Raw genomic sequence first — 14,490 nt, forward strand, 5'->3', positions numbered from 1 at the left:
ATACCAGGTGCTGTAAGCTTTTTCCTCTCAGCTGTCACCAGAGGAGGGCGCTGTTGCTCCATCACCGCACACAGGGCGTTGAGAAACAAAGCTGCAATCATTCCAGCTGTGTGTGTATGCAGGGCAGAGAGGTGGCAATGAGACGCCTCACTTTCCAAGTAGTTTTGAGGGTTCCTGTTGTCACTGTTACAGCCTGTTAAAAGCCTGCAATCATCTTATAAGCACATGTACACAAATAGCCTGGGAAACAACAATTCCTATGAAAGTAATGTTAAAGTATAGCATGTGTTTGATGGCTGAGACACCATTATCCGCCACTCAGATGGTGAGAGGAACTGTCAGTGGTGTCACAGCATCTTTAAATGGGCTTTCTGCTGGCTGTTTCCTTGCTTACGGCCACACCACCCTGAACACGCCCGATCTCGTCTGATCTCGGAAGCTAAGCAGGGTCGGGCCTGGTTAGTACTTGCATGGGAGACCGCCTGGGAATACCAGGTGCTGTAAGCTTTTTCCTCTCAGCTGTCACCAGATGAGGGCGCTGTTGCTCCATCACCGCACACAGGGCGTTGAGAAACAAAGCTGCAATCATTCTAAGCTGTGTGTGTATGCAGGGCAGAGAGGTGGCACTGAGACGCCTCACTTTCCAAGTAGTTTTGAGGGTTCCTGTTGTCACTGTTACAGCCTGTTAAAAGCCTGCAATCATCTTATAAGCGCATGTACACAAATAGCCTGAGAAACAACAATTCCTATGAAAGTAATGTTAAAGTATAGCATGTGTTTGATGGCTGAGACACCATTATCCGCCACTCAGATGGTGAGAGGAACTGTCAGTGGGGTCACAGCATCTTTAAATGGGCTTTCTGCTGGCTGTTTCCTCGCTTATGGCCACACCACCCTGAACATGCCCGATCTCGTCTGATCTCGGAAGCTAAGCAGGGTCGGGCCTGGTTAGTACTTGGATGGGAGACAGCCTGGGAATACCAGGTGCTGTAAGCTTTTTCCTCTCAGCTGTCACCAGAGGAGGGCGCTGTTGCTCCATCACCGCACACAGGGTGTTGAGAAAAGAAAGATGCAATCAGTCCAGCTGTGTGTGTATGCAGGGCAGAGAGGTGGCACTGAGACGCCTCACTTTCCAAGTAGTTTTGAGGGTTCCTGTTGTCATTGTTACAGCCTGTTAAAAGCCTGCAATCATCTTATAAGCGCATGTACACAAATAGCCTGAGAAACAACAATTCCTATGAAAGTAATGTTAAAGTATAGCATGTGTTTGATGGCTGAGACACCATTATCCGCCACTCAGATGGTGAGAGGAACTGTCAGTGGTGTCACAGCATCTTTAAATGGGCTTTCTGCTGGCTGTTTCCTCGCTTACGGCCACACCACCCTGAACACGCCCGATCTCGTCTGATCTCGGAAGCTAAGCAGGGTCGGGCCTGGTTAGTACTTGGATGGGAGACCGCCTGGGAATACCAGGTGCTGTAAGCTTTTTCCTCTCAGCTGTCACCAGATGAGGGCGCTGTTGCTCCATCACCGCACACAAGACGTTGAGAAACAAAGCTGCAATCATTCTAAGCTGTGTGTGTATGCAGGGCAGAGAGGTGGCACTGAGACGCCTCACTTTCCAAGTAGTTTTGAGGGTTCCTGTTGTCACTGTTACAGCCTGTTAAAAGCCTGCAATCATCTTATAAGCGCATGTACACAAATAGCCTGAGAAACAACAATTCCTATGAAAGTAATGTTAAAGTATAGCATGTGTTTGATGGCTGAGACACCATTATCCGCCACTCAGATGGTGAGAGGAACTGTCAGTGGGGTCACAGCATCTTTAAATGGGCTTTCTGCTGGCTGTTTCCTCGCTTACGGCCACAACACCCTGAACACGCCCGATCTCGTCTGATCTCGGAAGCTAAGCAGGGTAGGCCCTGGTTAGTACTTGGATGGGAGACCGCCTGGGAATACCAGGTGCTGTAAGCTTTTTCCTCTCAGCTGTCACCAGAGGAGGGCGCTGTTGCTCCATCACCGCACACTGGGCGTTGAGTAACAAAGCTGCAATCATTCCAGCTGTGTGTGTATGCAGGGCAGAGAGGTGGCAATGAGACGCCTCACTTTCCAAGTAGTTTTGAGGGTTCCTGTGTTCACTGTTACAGCCTGTTAAAAGCCTGCAATCATCTTATAAGCGCATGTACACAAATAGCCTGAGAAACAACAATTCCTATGAAAGTAATGTTAAAGTATAGCATGTGTTTGATGGCTGAGACACCATTATCCGCCACTCAGATGGTGAGAGGAGTGGTGTCACAGCATCTTTAAATGGGCTTTCTGCTGGCTGTTTCCTCGCTTACGGCCACACCACCCGGAACACGCCCGATCTCGTCTGATCTCGGAAGCTAAGCAGGGTCGGACCTGGTTAGTTTTTGGATGGGAGACCGCCTGGGAATACCAGGTGCTGTAAGCTTTTTCCTCTCAGCTGTCACCAGAGGAGGGCGCTGTTGCTCCATCACCGCACACAGGGCGTTGAGAAACAAAGCTGCAATCATTCCAGCTGTGTGTGTATGCAGGGCAGAGAGGTGGCACTGAGACGCCTCACTTTCCAAGTAGTTTTGAGGGTTCCTGTTGTCACTGTTACAGCCTGTTAAAAGCCTGCAATCATCTTATAAGCGCATGTACACAAATAGCCTGAGAAACAACAATTCCTATGAAAGTAATGTTAAAGTATAGCATGTGTTTGATGGCTGAGACACCATTATCCGCCACTCAGATGGTGAGAGGAACTGTCAGTGGGGTCACAGCATCTTTAAATGGGCTTTCTGCTGGCTGTTTCCTCGCTTACGGCCACACCACCCTGAACACGCCCGATCTTGTCTGATCTCGGAAGCTAAGCAGGGTAGGGCCTGGTTAGTACTTGGATGGGAGACCGCCTGGGAATACCAGGTGCTGTAAGCTTTTTCCTCTCAGCTGTCACCAGAGGAGGGCGCTGTTGCTCCATCACCGCACACAGGGCGTTGAGAAACAAAGCTGCAATCATTCCAGCTGTGTGTGTATGCAGGGCAGAGAGGTGGCAATGAGACGCCTCACTTTCCAAGTAGTTTTGAGGGTTCCTGTGTTCACTGTTACAGCCTGTTAAAAGCCTGCAATCATCTTATAAGCGCATGTACACAAATAGCCTGAGAAACAACAATTCCTATGAAAGTAATGTTAAAGTATAGCATGTGTTTGATGGCTGAGACACCATTATCCGCCACTCAGATGGTGAGAGGAGTGGTGTCACAGCATCTTTAAATGGGCTTTCTGCTGGCTGTTTCCTCGCTTACGGCCACACCACCCGGAACATGCCCGATCTCGTCTGATCTCGGAAGCTAAGCACGGTCGGACCTGGTTAGTACTTGGATGGGAGACCGCCTGGGAATACCAGGTGCTGTAAGCTTTTTCCTCTCAGCTGTCACCAGAGGAGGGCGCTGTTGCTCCATCACCGCACACAGGGCGTTGAGAAACAAAGCTGCAATCATTCCAGCTGTGTGTGTATGCAGGGCAGAGAGGTGGCACTGAGACGCCTCACTTTCCAAGTAGTTTTGAGGGTTCCTGTTGTCACTGTTACAGCCTGTTAAAAGCCTGCAATCATCTTATAAGCGCATGTACACAAATAGCCTGAGAAACAACAATTCCTATGAAAGTAATGTTAAAGTATAGCATGTGTTTGATGGCTGAGACACCATTATCCGCCACTCAGATGGTGAGAGGAACTGTCAGTGGGGTCACAGCATCTTTAAATGGGCTTTCTGCTGGCTGTTTCCTCGCTTACGGCCACACCACCCTGAACACGCCCGATCTTGTCTGATCTCGGAAGCTAAGCAGGGTAGGGCCTGGTTAGTACTTGGATGGGAGACCGCCTGGGAATACCAGGTGCTGTAAGCTTTTTCCTCTCAGCTGTCACCAGAGGAGGGCGCTGTTGCTCCATCACCGCACACAGGGCGTTGAGAAACAAAGCTGCAATCATTCCAGCTGTGTGTGTATGCAAGGCAGAGAGGTGGCAATGAGACGCCTCACTTTCCAAGTAGTTTTGAGGGTTCCTGTGTTCACTGTTACAGCCTGTTAAAAGCCTGCAATCATCTTATAAGCGCATGTACACAAATAGCCTGAGAAACAACAATTCCTATGAAAGTAATGTTAAAGTATAGCATGTGTTTGATGGCTGAGACACCATTATCCGCCACTCAGATGGTGAGAGGAACTGTCAGTGGTGTCACAGCATCTTTAAATGGGCTTTCTGCTGGCTGTTTCCTCGCTTACGGCCACACCACCCTGAACACGCCCGATCTCGTCTGATCTCGGAAGCTAAGCAGGGTCGGGCCTGGTTAGTACTTGGATGGGAGACAGCCTGGGAATACCAGGTGCTGTAAGCTTTTTCCTCTCAGCTGTCACCAGAGGAGGGCGCTGTTGCACCATCACCGCACACAGGGCGTTGAGAAACAAAGCTGCAATCATTCCAGCTGTGTGTGTATGCAGGGCAGAGAGGTGGCAATGAGACGCCTCACTTTCCAAGTAGTTTTGAGGGTTCCTGTTGTCACTGTTACAGCCTGTTAAAAGCCTGCAATCATCTTATAAGCGCATGTACACAAATAGCCTGGGAAACAACAATTCCTATGAAAGTAATGTTAAAGTATAGCATGTGTTTGATGGCTGAGACACCATTATCCGCCACTCAGATGGTGAGAGTAACTGTCAGTGGTGTCACAGCATCTTTAAATGGGCTTTCTGCTGGCTGTTTCCTCGCTTATGGCCACACCACCCTGAACACACCCGATCTCGTCTGATCTCGGAAGCTAAGCAGGGTCGGCCCTGGTTAGTACTTGGATGGGAGACCGCCTGGGAATACCAGGTGCTGTAAGCTTTTTCCTCTCAGCTGTCACCAGAGGAGGGCGCTGTTGCTCCATCACCGCACACAGGGCGTTGAGAAACAAAGCTGCAATCATTCCAGCTGTGTGTGTATGCAGGGCAGAGAGGTGGCAATGAGACGCCTCACTTTCCAAGTAGTTTTGAGTGTTCCTGTTGTCACTGTTACAGCCTGTTAAAAGCCTGCAATCATCTTATAAGCGCATGTACACAAATAGCCTGGGAAACAACAATTCCTATGAAAGTAATGTTAAAGTATAGCATGTGTTTGATGGCTGAGACACCATTATCCGCCACTCAGATGGTGAGAGGAACTGTCAGTGGTGTCACAGCATCTTTAAATGGGCTTTCTGCTGGCTGTTTCCTCGCTTACGGCCACACCACCCTGAACACGCCGGATCTCGTCTGATCTCGGAAGCTAAGCAGGGTCGGGCCTGGTTAGTACTTGCATGGGAGACCGCCTGGGAATACCAGGTGCTGTAAGCTTTTTCCTCTCAGCTGTCACCAGATGAGGGCGCTGTTGCTCCATCACCGCACACAAGACGTTGAGAAACAAAGCTGCAATCATTCTAAGCTGTGTGTGTATGCAGGGCAGAGAGGTGGCACTGAGACGCCTCACTTTCCAAGTAGTTTTGAGGGTTCCTGTTGTCACTGTTACAGCCTGTTAAAAGCCTGCAATCATCTTATAAGCGCATGTACACAAATAGCCTGAGAAACAACAATTCCTATGAAAGTAATGTTAAAGTATAGCATGTGTTTGATGGCTGAGACACCATTATCCGCCACTCAGATGGTGAGAGGAACTGTCAGTGGGGTCACAGCATCTTTAAATGGGCTTTCTGCTGGCTGTTTCCTCGCTTACGGCCACAACACCCTGAACACGCCTGATCTCGTCTGATCTCGGAAGCTAAGCAGGGTAGGCCCTGGTTAGTACTTGGATGGGAGACCGCCTGGGAATACCAGGTGCTGTAAGCTTTTTCCTCTCAGCTGTCACCAGAGGAGGGCGCTGTTGCTCCATCACCGCACACAGGGCGTTGAGAAACAAAGCTGCAATCATTCCAGCTGTGTGTGTATGCAGGGCAGAGAGGTGGCAATGAGACGCCTCACTTTCCAAGTAGTTTTGAGGGTTCCTGTGTTCACTGTTACAGCCTGTTAAAAGCCTGCAATCATCTTATAGGCGCATGTACACAAATAGCCTGAGAAACAACAATTCCTATGAAAGTAATGTTAAAGTATAGCATGTGTTTGATGGCTGAGACACCATTATCCGCCACTCAGATGGTGAGAGGAACTGTCAGTGGTGTCACAGCATCTTTAAATGGGCTTTCTGCTGGCTGTTTCCTCGCTTACGGCCACACCACCCTGAACACGCCCGATCTCGTCTGATCTCGGAAGCTAAGCAGGGTCGGGCCTGGTTAGTACTTGCATGGGAGACCGCCTGGGAATACCAGGTGCTGTAAGCTTTTTCCTCTCAGCTGTCACCAGATGAGGGCGCTGTTGCTCCATCACCGCACACAAGACGTTGAGAAACAAAGCTGCAATCATTCTAAGCTGTGTGTGTATGCAGGGCAGAGAGGTGGCACTGAGACGCCTCACTTTCCAAGTAGTTTTGAGGGTTCCTGTTGTCACTGTTACAGCCTGTTAAAAGCCTGCAATCATCTTATAAGCGCATGTACACAAATAGCCTGAGAAACAACAATTCCTATGAAAGTAATGTTAAAGTATAGCATGTGTTTGATGGCTGAGACACCATTATCCGCCACTCAGATGGTGAGAGGAACTGTCAGTGGGGTCACAGCATCTTTAAATGGGCTTTCTGCTGGCTGTTTCCTCGCTTACGGCCACAACACCCTGAACACGCCCGATCTCGTCTGATCTCGGAAGCTAAGCAGGGTAGGCCCTGGTTAGTACTTGGATGGGAGACCGCCTGGGAATACCAGGTGCTGTAAGCTTTTTCCTCTCAGCTGTCACCAGAGGAGGGCGCTGTTGCTCCATCACCGCACACAGGGCGTTGAGAAACAAAGCTGCAATCATTCCAGCTGTGTGTGTATGCAGGGCAGAGAGGTGGCAATGAGACGCCTCACTTTCCAAGTAGTTTTGAGGGTTCCTGTGTTCACTGTTACAGCCTGTTAAAAGCCTGCAATCATCTTATAAGCGCATGTACACAAATAGCCTGAGAAACAACAATTCCTATGAAAGTAATGTTAAAGTATAGCATGTGTTTGATGGCTGAGACACCATTATCCGCCACTCAGATGGTGAGAGGAACTGTCAGTGGTGTCACAGCATCTTTAAATGGGCTTTCTGCTGGCTGTTTCCTCGCTTACGGCCACACCACCCTGAACACGCCCGATCTCGTCTGATCTCGGAAGCTAAGCAGGGTCGGGCCTGGTTAGTACTTGGATGGGAGACCGCCTGGGAATACCAGGTGCTGTAAGCTTTTTCCTCTCAGCTGTCACCAGAGGAGGGCGCTGTTGCACCATCACCGCACACAGGGCGTTGAGAAACAAAGCTGCAATCATTCCAGCTGTGTGTGTATGCAGGGCAGAGAGGTGGCAATGAGACGCCTCACTTTCCAAGTAGTTTTGAGGGTTCCTGTTGTCACTGTTACAGCCTGTTAAAAGCCTGCAATCATCTTATAAGCGCATGTACACAAATAGCCTGGGAAACAACTATTCCTATGAAAGTAATGTTAAAGTATAGCATGTGTTTGATGGCTGAGACACCATTATCCGCCACTCAGATGGTGAGAGGAACTGTCAGTGGTGTCACAGCATCTTTAAATGGGCTTTCTGCTGGCTGTTTCCTCGCTTATGGCCACACCACCCTGAACACGCCCGATCTCGTCTGATCTCGGAAGCTAAGCAGGGTCGGCCCTGGTTAGTACTTGGATGGGTGACCGCCTGGGAATACCAGGTGCTGTAAGCTTTTTCCTCTCAGCTGTCACCAGAGGAGGGCGCTGTTGCTCCATCACCGCACACAGGGCGTTGAGAAACAAAGCTGCAATCATTACAGCTGTGTGTGTATGCAGGGCAGAGAGGTGGCAATGAGACGCCTCACTTTCCAAGTAGTTTTGAGTGTTCCTGTTGTCACTGTTACAGCCTGTTAAAAGCCTGCAATCATCTTATAAGCGCATGTACACAAATAGCCTGGGAAACAACAATTCCTATGAAAGTAATGTTAAAGTATAGCATGTGTTTGATGGCTGAGACACCATTATCCGCCACTCAGATGGTGAGAGGAACTGTCAGTGGTGTCACAGCATCTTTAAATGGGCTTTCTGCTGGCTGTTTCCTCGCTTACGGCCACACCACCCTGAACACGCCGGGTCTCGTCTGATCTCGGAAGCTAAGCAGGGTCGGGCCTGGTTAGTACTTGCATGGGAGACCGCCTGGGAATACCAGGTGCTGTAAGCTTTTTCCTCTCAGCTGTCACCAGAGGAGGGCGCTGTTGCTCCATCACCGCACACAGGGCGTTGAGAAACAAAGCTGCAATCATTCTAAGCTGTGTGTGTATGCAGGGCAGAGAGGTGGCACTGAGACGCCTCACTTTCCAAGTAGTATTGAGGGTTCCTGTTGTCACTGTTACAGCCTGTTAAAAGCCTGCAATCATCTTATAAGCGCATGTACACAAATAGCCTGAGAAACAACAATTCCTATGAAAGTAATGTTAAAGTATAGCATGTGTTTGATGGCTGAGACACCATTATCCGCCACTCAGATGGTGAGAGGAACTGTCAGTGGTGTCACAGCATCTTTAAATGGGCTTTCTGCTGGCTGTTTCCTCGCTTACGGCCACACCACCCTGAACACGCCGGATCTCGTCTGATCTCGGAAGCTAAGCAGGGTCGGGCCTGGTTAGTACTTGCATGGGAGACCGCCTGGGAATACCAGGTGCTGTAAGCTTTTTCCTCTCAGCTGTCACCAGATGAGGGCGCTGTTGCTCCATCACCGCACACAAGACGTTGAGAAACAAAGCTGCAATCATTCTAAGCTGTGTGTGTATGCAGGGCAGAGAGGTGGCACTGAGACGCCTCACTTTCCAAGTAGTTTTGAGGGTTCCTGTTGTCACTGTTACAGCCTGTTAAAAGCCTGCAATCATCTTATAAGCGCATGTACACAAATAGCCTGAGAAACAACAATTCCTATGAAAGTAATGTTAAAGTATAGCATGTGTTTGATGGCTGAGACACCATTATCCGCCACTCAGATGGTGAGAGGAACTGTCAGTGGGGTCACAGCATCTTTAAATGGGCTTTCTGCTGGCTGTTTCCTCGCTTACGGCCACAACACCCTGAACACGCCCGATCTCGTCTGATCTCGGAAGCTAAGCAGGGTAGGCCCTGGTTAGTACTTGGATGGGAGACCGCCTGGGAATACCAGGTGCTGTAAGCTTTTTCCTCTCAGCTGTCACCAGAGGAGGGCGCTGTTGCTCCATCACCGCACACAGGGCGTTGAGAAACAAAGCTGCAATCATTCCAGCTGTGTGTGTATGCAGGGCAGAGAGGTGGCAATGAGACGCCTCACTTTCCAAGTAGTTTTGAGGGTTCCTGTGTTCACTGTTACAGCCTGTTAAAAGCCTGCAATCATCTTATAAGCGCATGTACACAAATAGCCTGAGAAACAACAATTCCTATGAAAGTAATGTTAAAGTATAGCATGTGTTTGACGGCTGAGACACCATTATCCGCCACTCAGATGGTGAGAGGAGTGGTGTCACAGCATCTTTAAATGGGCTTTCTGCTGGCTGTTTCCTCGCTTACGGCCACACCACCCTGAACACGCCCGATCTCGTCTGATCTCGGAAGCTAAGCAGGGTCGGGCCTGGTTAGTACTTGGATGGGAGACCGCCTGGGAATACCAGGTGCTGTAAGCTTTTTCCTCTCAGCTGTCACCAGAGGAGGGCGCTGTTGCTCCATCACCGCACACAGGGCGTTGAGAAACAAAGCTGCAATCATTCCAGCTGTGTGTGTATGCAGGGCAGAGAGGTGGCACTGAGACACCCCACTTTCCAAGTAGTTTTGAGTGTTCCTGCTGTCACTGTTACAGCCTGTTAAAAGCCTGCAATCATCTTATAAGCACATGTACACAAATAGCCTGAGAAACAACTATTCCTATGAAAGTAATGTTAAAGTATAGCATGTGTTTGATGGCTGAGACACCATTATCCGCCACTCAGATGGTGAGAGGAACTGTCAGTGGTGTCACAGCATCTTTAAATGGGCTTTCTGCTGGCTGTTTCCTCGCTTACGGCCACACCACCCTGAACACGCCCGATCTCGTCTGATCTCGGAAGCTAAGCAGGGTCGGGCCTTGTTAGTACTTTGATGGGAGACCGCCTGGGAATACCAGGTGCTGTAAGCTTTTTCCTCTCAGCTGTCACCAGAGGAGGGCGCTGTTGCTCCATCACCGCACACAGGGCGTTGAGAAACAAAGCTGCAATCATTCCAGCTGTGTGTGTATGCAGGGCAGAGAGGTGGCACTGAGACGCCTCACTTTCCAAGTAGTTTTGAGGGTTCCTGTTGTCACTGTTACAGCCTGTTAAAAGCCTGCAATCATCTTATAAGCGCATGTACACAAATAGCCTGAGAAACAACAATTCCTATGAAAGTAATGTTAAAGTATAGCAAGTGTTTGATGGCTGAGACACCATTATCCGCCACTCAGATGGTGAGAGGAACTGTCAGTGGTGTCACAGCATCTTTAAATGGGCTTTCTGCTGGCTGTTTCCTCGCTTACGGCCACACCACCCGGAACACGCCCGATCTCGTCTGATCTCGGAAGCTAAGCAGGGTCGGACCTGGTTAGTACTTGGATGGGAGACCGCCTGGGAATACCAGGTGCTGTAAGCTTTTTCCTCTCAGCTGTCACCAGAGGAGGGCGCTGTTGCTCCATCACCGCACACAGGGCGTTGAGAAACAAAGCTGCAATCATTCCAGCTGTGTGTGTATGCAGGGCAGAGAGGTGGCACTGAGACGCCTCACTTTCCAAGTAGTTTTGAGGGTTCCTGTTGTCACTGTTACAGCCTGTTAACAGCCTGCAATCATCTTATAAGCGCATGTACACAAATAGCCTGAGAAACAACAATTCCTATGAAAGTAATGTTAAAGTATAGCATGTGTTTGATGGCTGAGACACCATTATCCGCCACTCATATGGTGAGAGGAACTGTCAGTGGGGTCACAGCATCTTTAAATGGGCTTTCTGCTGGCTGTTTCCTCGCTTACGGCCACACCACCCTGAACACGCCCGATCTTGTCTGATCTCGGAAGCTAAGCAGGGTAGGGCCTGGTTAGTACTTGGATGGGAGACCGCCTGGGAATACCAGGTGCTGTAAGCTTTTTCCTCTCAGCTGTCACCAGAGGAGGGCGCTGTTGCTCCATCACCGCACACAGGGCGTTGAGAAACAAAGCTGCAATCATTCCAGCTGTGTGTGTATGCAGGGCAGAGAGGTGGCAATGAGACGCCTCACTTTCCAAGTAGTTTTGAGGGTTCCTGTGTTCACTGTTACAGCCTGTTAAAAGCCTGCAATCATCTTATAAGCGCATGTACACAAATAGCCTGAGAAACAACAATTCCTATGAAAGTAATGTTAAAGTATAGCATGTGTTTGATGGCTGAGACACCATTATCCGCCACTCAGATGGTGAGAGGAACTGTCAGTGGTGTCACAGCATCTTTAAATGGGCTTTCTGCTGGCTGTTTCCTCGCTTACGGCCACACCACCCTGAACACGCCCGATCTCGTCTGATCTCGGAAGCTAAGCAGGGTCGGGCCTGGTTAGTACTTGGATGGGAGACCGCCTGGGAATACCAGGTGCTGTAAGCTTTTTCCTCTCAGCTGTCACCAGAGGAGGGCGCTGTTGCTCCATCACCGCACACAGGGCGTTGAGAAAGAAAGCTGCAATCATTCCAGCTGTGTGTGTATGCAGGGCAGAGAGGTGGCAATGAGACGCCTCACTTTCCAAGTAGTTTTGAGGGTTCCTGTTGTCACTGTTACAGCCTGTTAAAAGCCTGCAATCATCTTATAAGCGCATGTACACAAATAGCCTGGGAAACAACAATTCCTATGAAAGTAATGTTAAAGTATAGCATGTGTTTGATGGCTGAGACACCATTATCCGCCACTCAGATGGTGAGAGGAACTGTCAGTGGTGTCACAGCATCTTTAAATGGGCTTTCTGCTGGCTGTTTCCTCGCTTATGGCCACACCACCCTGAACACACCCGATCTCGTCTGATCTCGGAAGCTAAGCAGGGTCGGCCCTGGTTAGTACTTGGATGGGAGACCGCCTGGGAATACCAGGTGCTGTAAGCTTTTTCCTCTCAGCTGTCACCAGAGGAGGGCGCTGTTGCTCCATCACCGCACACAGGGCGTTGAGAAACAAAGCTGCAATCATTCCAGCTGTGTGTGTATGCAGGGCAGAGAGGTGGCAATGAGACGCCTCACTTTCCAAGTAGTTTTGAGTGTTCCTGTTGTCACTGTTACAGCCTGTTAAAAGCCTGCAATCATTTTATAAGCGCATGTACACAAATAGCCTGGGAAACAACAATTCCTATGAAAGTAATGTTAAAGTATAGCATGTGTTTGATGGCTGAGACACCATTATCCGCCACTCAGATGGTGAGAGGAACTGTCAGTGGTGTCACAGCATCTTTAAATGGGCTTTCTGCTGGCTGTTTCCTCGCTTACGGCCACACCACCCTGAACACGCCCGATCTCGTCTGATCTCGGAAGCTAAGCAGGGTCGGGCCTGGTTAGTACTTGGATGGGAGACCGCCTGGGAATACCAGGTGCTGTAAGCTTTTTCCTCTCAGCTGTCACCAGAGGAGGGCGCTGTTGCACCATCACCGCACACAGGGCGTTGAGAAACAAAGCTGCAATCATTCCAGCTGTGTGTGTATGCAGGGCAGAGAGGTGGCAATGAGACGCCTCACTTTCCAAGTAGTTTTGAGGGTTCCTGTTGTCACTGTTACAGCCTGTTAAAAGCCTGCAATCATCTTATAAGCGCATGTACACAAATAGCCTGGGAAACAACAATTCCTATGAAAGTAATGTTAAAGTATAGCATGTGTTTGATGGCTGAGACACCATTATCCGCCACTCAGATGGTGAGAGGAACTGTCAGTGGTGTCACAGCATCTTTAAATGGGCTTTCTGCTGGCTGTTTCCTCGCTTATGGCCACACCACCCTGAACACACCCGATCTCGTCTGATCTCGGAAGCTAAGCAGGGTCGGCCCTGGTTAGTACTTGGATGGGAGACCGCCTGGGAATACCAGGTGCTGTAAGCTTTTTCCTCTCAGCTGTCACCAGAGGAGGGCGCTGTTGCTCCATCACCGCACACAGGGCGTTGAGAAACAAAGCTGCAATCATTCCAGCTGTGTGTGTATGCAGGGCAGAGAGGTGGCAATGAGACGCCTCACTTTCCAAGTAGTTTTGAGTGTTCCTGTTGTCACTGTTACAGCCTGTTAAAAGCCTGCAATCATCTTATAAGCGCATGTACACAAATAGCCTGGGAAACAACAATTCCTATGAAAGTAATGTTAAAGTATAGCATGTGTTTGATGGCTGAGACACCATTATCCGCCACTCAGATGGTGAGAGGAACTGTCAGTGGTGTCACAGCATCTTTAAATGGGCTTTCTGCTGGCTGTTTCCTCGCTTACGGCCACACCACCCTGAACACGCCAGATCTCGTCTGATCTCGGAAGCTAAGCAGGGTCGGGCCTGGTTAGTACTTGCATGGGAGACCGCCTGGGAATACCAGGTGCTGTAAGCTTTTTCCTCTCAGCTGTCACCAGAGGAGGGCGCTGTTGCTCCATCACCGCACACAGGGCGTTGAGAAACAAAGCTGCAATCATTCTAAGCTGTGTGTGTATGCAGGTCAGAGAGGTGGCACTGAGACGCCTCACTTTCCAAGTAGTTTTGAGGGTTCCTGTTGTCACTGTTACAGCCTGTTAAAAGCCTGCAATCATCTTATAAGCGCATGTACACAAATAGCCTGAGAAACAACAATTCCTATGAAAGTAATGTTAAAGTATAGCATGTGTTTGATGGCTGAGACACCATTATCCGCCACTCAGATGGTGAGAGGAACTGTCAGTGGGGTCACAGCATCTTTAAATGGGCTTTCTGCTGGCTGTTTCCTCGCTTACGGCCACACCACCCTGAACACGCCCGATCTCGTCTGATCTCGGAAGCTAAGCAGGGTGGGGCCTGGTTAGTACTTGGATGGGAGACCGCCTGGGAATACCAGGTGCTGTAAGCTTTTTCCTCTCAGCTGTCACCAGAGGAGGGCGCTGTTGCTCCATCACCGCACACAGTTCGTTGAGAAACAAAGCTGCAATCATTCCAGCTGTGTGTGTATGCAGGGCAGAGAGGTGGCAATGAGACGCCTCACTTTCCAAGTAGTTTTGAGGGTTCCTGTGTTCACTGTTACAGCCTGTTAAAAGCCTGCAATCATCTTATAAGCGCATGTACACAAATAGCCTGAGAAACAACAATTCCTATGAAAGTAATGTTAAAGTATAGCATGTGTTTGATGGCTGAGACACCATTATCCGCCACTCAGATTGTGAGAGGAACTGTCAGTGGTGTCAC

The 14,490-nt window shown here is 49.5% G+C and overlaps 30 non-coding genes across 30 annotated transcripts in view; all 30 read left to right on the forward strand.

The window, feature by feature from the left end:
• Window positions 1–19, forward strand: part of LOC133989427 (5S ribosomal RNA) — a 119-nt gene extending 100 nt beyond the window's left edge. Inside the window, exon 1 of the ribosomal RNA XR_009926564.1 lies at window positions 1–19. This exon is cut by the window's left edge and continues 100 nt beyond it. This is a non-coding gene — a ribosomal RNA (5S ribosomal RNA).
• A 369-nt stretch (window positions 20–388) lies between these two features.
• Window positions 389–507, forward strand: LOC133988707 (5S ribosomal RNA). The gene has a single exon (XR_009925904.1). It is a non-coding gene; the product is annotated as a 5S ribosomal RNA (ribosomal RNA).
• A 370-nt stretch (window positions 508–877) lies between these two features.
• On the forward strand, window positions 878–996 carry LOC133989312 (5S ribosomal RNA). The gene has a single exon (XR_009926476.1). It is a non-coding gene; the product is annotated as a 5S ribosomal RNA (ribosomal RNA).
• Window positions 997–1,366: 370 nt separating this feature from the next.
• On the forward strand, window positions 1,367–1,485 carry LOC133988472 (5S ribosomal RNA). Its single transcript, XR_009925682.1, has one exon. It is a non-coding gene; the product is annotated as a 5S ribosomal RNA (ribosomal RNA).
• A 370-nt stretch (window positions 1,486–1,855) lies between these two features.
• On the forward strand, window positions 1,856–1,974 carry LOC133989290 (5S ribosomal RNA). The gene has a single exon (XR_009926454.1). It is a non-coding gene; the product is annotated as a 5S ribosomal RNA (ribosomal RNA).
• Window positions 1,975–2,336: 362 nt separating this feature from the next.
• On the forward strand, window positions 2,337–2,455 carry LOC133989357 (5S ribosomal RNA). Its single transcript, XR_009926519.1, has one exon. It is a non-coding gene; the product is annotated as a 5S ribosomal RNA (ribosomal RNA).
• Window positions 2,456–2,824: 369 nt separating this feature from the next.
• On the forward strand, window positions 2,825–2,943 carry LOC133988813 (5S ribosomal RNA). Its single transcript, XR_009926005.1, has one exon. It is a non-coding gene; the product is annotated as a 5S ribosomal RNA (ribosomal RNA).
• Window positions 2,944–3,305: 362 nt separating this feature from the next.
• LOC133989341 (5S ribosomal RNA) lies at window positions 3,306–3,424 on the forward strand. The gene has a single exon (XR_009926504.1). It is a non-coding gene; the product is annotated as a 5S ribosomal RNA (ribosomal RNA).
• Window positions 3,425–3,793: 369 nt separating this feature from the next.
• LOC133988816 (5S ribosomal RNA) lies at window positions 3,794–3,912 on the forward strand. Its single transcript, XR_009926007.1, has one exon. It is a non-coding gene; the product is annotated as a 5S ribosomal RNA (ribosomal RNA).
• Window positions 3,913–4,281: 369 nt separating this feature from the next.
• On the forward strand, window positions 4,282–4,400 carry LOC133989119 (5S ribosomal RNA). The gene has a single exon (XR_009926292.1). It is a non-coding gene; the product is annotated as a 5S ribosomal RNA (ribosomal RNA).
• A 369-nt stretch (window positions 4,401–4,769) lies between these two features.
• LOC133988954 (5S ribosomal RNA) lies at window positions 4,770–4,888 on the forward strand. The gene has a single exon (XR_009926136.1). It is a non-coding gene; the product is annotated as a 5S ribosomal RNA (ribosomal RNA).
• Window positions 4,889–5,257: 369 nt separating this feature from the next.
• LOC133989214 (5S ribosomal RNA) lies at window positions 5,258–5,376 on the forward strand. The gene has a single exon (XR_009926382.1). It is a non-coding gene; the product is annotated as a 5S ribosomal RNA (ribosomal RNA).
• Window positions 5,377–5,746: 370 nt separating this feature from the next.
• Window positions 5,747–5,865, forward strand: LOC133989338 (5S ribosomal RNA). The gene has a single exon (XR_009926501.1). It is a non-coding gene; the product is annotated as a 5S ribosomal RNA (ribosomal RNA).
• A 369-nt stretch (window positions 5,866–6,234) lies between these two features.
• LOC133988708 (5S ribosomal RNA) lies at window positions 6,235–6,353 on the forward strand. The gene has a single exon (XR_009925905.1). It is a non-coding gene; the product is annotated as a 5S ribosomal RNA (ribosomal RNA).
• Window positions 6,354–6,723: 370 nt separating this feature from the next.
• LOC133989291 (5S ribosomal RNA) lies at window positions 6,724–6,842 on the forward strand. The gene has a single exon (XR_009926455.1). It is a non-coding gene; the product is annotated as a 5S ribosomal RNA (ribosomal RNA).
• Window positions 6,843–7,211: 369 nt separating this feature from the next.
• Window positions 7,212–7,330, forward strand: LOC133988473 (5S ribosomal RNA). The gene has a single exon (XR_009925683.1). It is a non-coding gene; the product is annotated as a 5S ribosomal RNA (ribosomal RNA).
• Window positions 7,331–7,699: 369 nt separating this feature from the next.
• On the forward strand, window positions 7,700–7,818 carry LOC133989011 (5S ribosomal RNA). Its single transcript, XR_009926190.1, has one exon. It is a non-coding gene; the product is annotated as a 5S ribosomal RNA (ribosomal RNA).
• A 369-nt stretch (window positions 7,819–8,187) lies between these two features.
• Window positions 8,188–8,306, forward strand: LOC133989322 (5S ribosomal RNA). The gene has a single exon (XR_009926486.1). It is a non-coding gene; the product is annotated as a 5S ribosomal RNA (ribosomal RNA).
• Window positions 8,307–8,676: 370 nt separating this feature from the next.
• Window positions 8,677–8,795, forward strand: LOC133989215 (5S ribosomal RNA). Its single transcript, XR_009926383.1, has one exon. It is a non-coding gene; the product is annotated as a 5S ribosomal RNA (ribosomal RNA).
• A 370-nt stretch (window positions 8,796–9,165) lies between these two features.
• Window positions 9,166–9,284, forward strand: LOC133989293 (5S ribosomal RNA). The gene has a single exon (XR_009926457.1). It is a non-coding gene; the product is annotated as a 5S ribosomal RNA (ribosomal RNA).
• A 362-nt stretch (window positions 9,285–9,646) lies between these two features.
• On the forward strand, window positions 9,647–9,765 carry LOC133988474 (5S ribosomal RNA). Its single transcript, XR_009925684.1, has one exon. It is a non-coding gene; the product is annotated as a 5S ribosomal RNA (ribosomal RNA).
• Window positions 9,766–10,134: 369 nt separating this feature from the next.
• Window positions 10,135–10,253, forward strand: LOC133989097 (5S ribosomal RNA). Its single transcript, XR_009926271.1, has one exon. It is a non-coding gene; the product is annotated as a 5S ribosomal RNA (ribosomal RNA).
• A 369-nt stretch (window positions 10,254–10,622) lies between these two features.
• On the forward strand, window positions 10,623–10,741 carry LOC133989080 (5S ribosomal RNA). Its single transcript, XR_009926255.1, has one exon. It is a non-coding gene; the product is annotated as a 5S ribosomal RNA (ribosomal RNA).
• Window positions 10,742–11,110: 369 nt separating this feature from the next.
• On the forward strand, window positions 11,111–11,229 carry LOC133988817 (5S ribosomal RNA). Its single transcript, XR_009926008.1, has one exon. It is a non-coding gene; the product is annotated as a 5S ribosomal RNA (ribosomal RNA).
• Window positions 11,230–11,598: 369 nt separating this feature from the next.
• On the forward strand, window positions 11,599–11,717 carry LOC133988475 (5S ribosomal RNA). Its single transcript, XR_009925685.1, has one exon. It is a non-coding gene; the product is annotated as a 5S ribosomal RNA (ribosomal RNA).
• Window positions 11,718–12,086: 369 nt separating this feature from the next.
• On the forward strand, window positions 12,087–12,205 carry LOC133988955 (5S ribosomal RNA). Its single transcript, XR_009926137.1, has one exon. It is a non-coding gene; the product is annotated as a 5S ribosomal RNA (ribosomal RNA).
• Window positions 12,206–12,574: 369 nt separating this feature from the next.
• On the forward strand, window positions 12,575–12,693 carry LOC133988476 (5S ribosomal RNA). Its single transcript, XR_009925686.1, has one exon. It is a non-coding gene; the product is annotated as a 5S ribosomal RNA (ribosomal RNA).
• Window positions 12,694–13,062: 369 nt separating this feature from the next.
• LOC133988956 (5S ribosomal RNA) lies at window positions 13,063–13,181 on the forward strand. Its single transcript, XR_009926138.1, has one exon. It is a non-coding gene; the product is annotated as a 5S ribosomal RNA (ribosomal RNA).
• Window positions 13,182–13,550: 369 nt separating this feature from the next.
• LOC133989143 (5S ribosomal RNA) lies at window positions 13,551–13,669 on the forward strand. The gene has a single exon (XR_009926315.1). It is a non-coding gene; the product is annotated as a 5S ribosomal RNA (ribosomal RNA).
• Window positions 13,670–14,039: 370 nt separating this feature from the next.
• LOC133988553 (5S ribosomal RNA) lies at window positions 14,040–14,158 on the forward strand. Its single transcript, XR_009925759.1, has one exon. It is a non-coding gene; the product is annotated as a 5S ribosomal RNA (ribosomal RNA).
• The last annotated feature ends 332 nt before the right edge of the window (window positions 14,159–14,490 follow it).

Source organism: Scomber scombrus, chromosome 10, assembly GCF_963691925.1.
Source record: "Scomber scombrus chromosome 10, fScoSco1.1, whole genome shotgun sequence".
Taxonomy (NCBI): domain Eukaryota; kingdom Metazoa; phylum Chordata; class Actinopteri; order Scombriformes; family Scombridae; genus Scomber; species Scomber scombrus.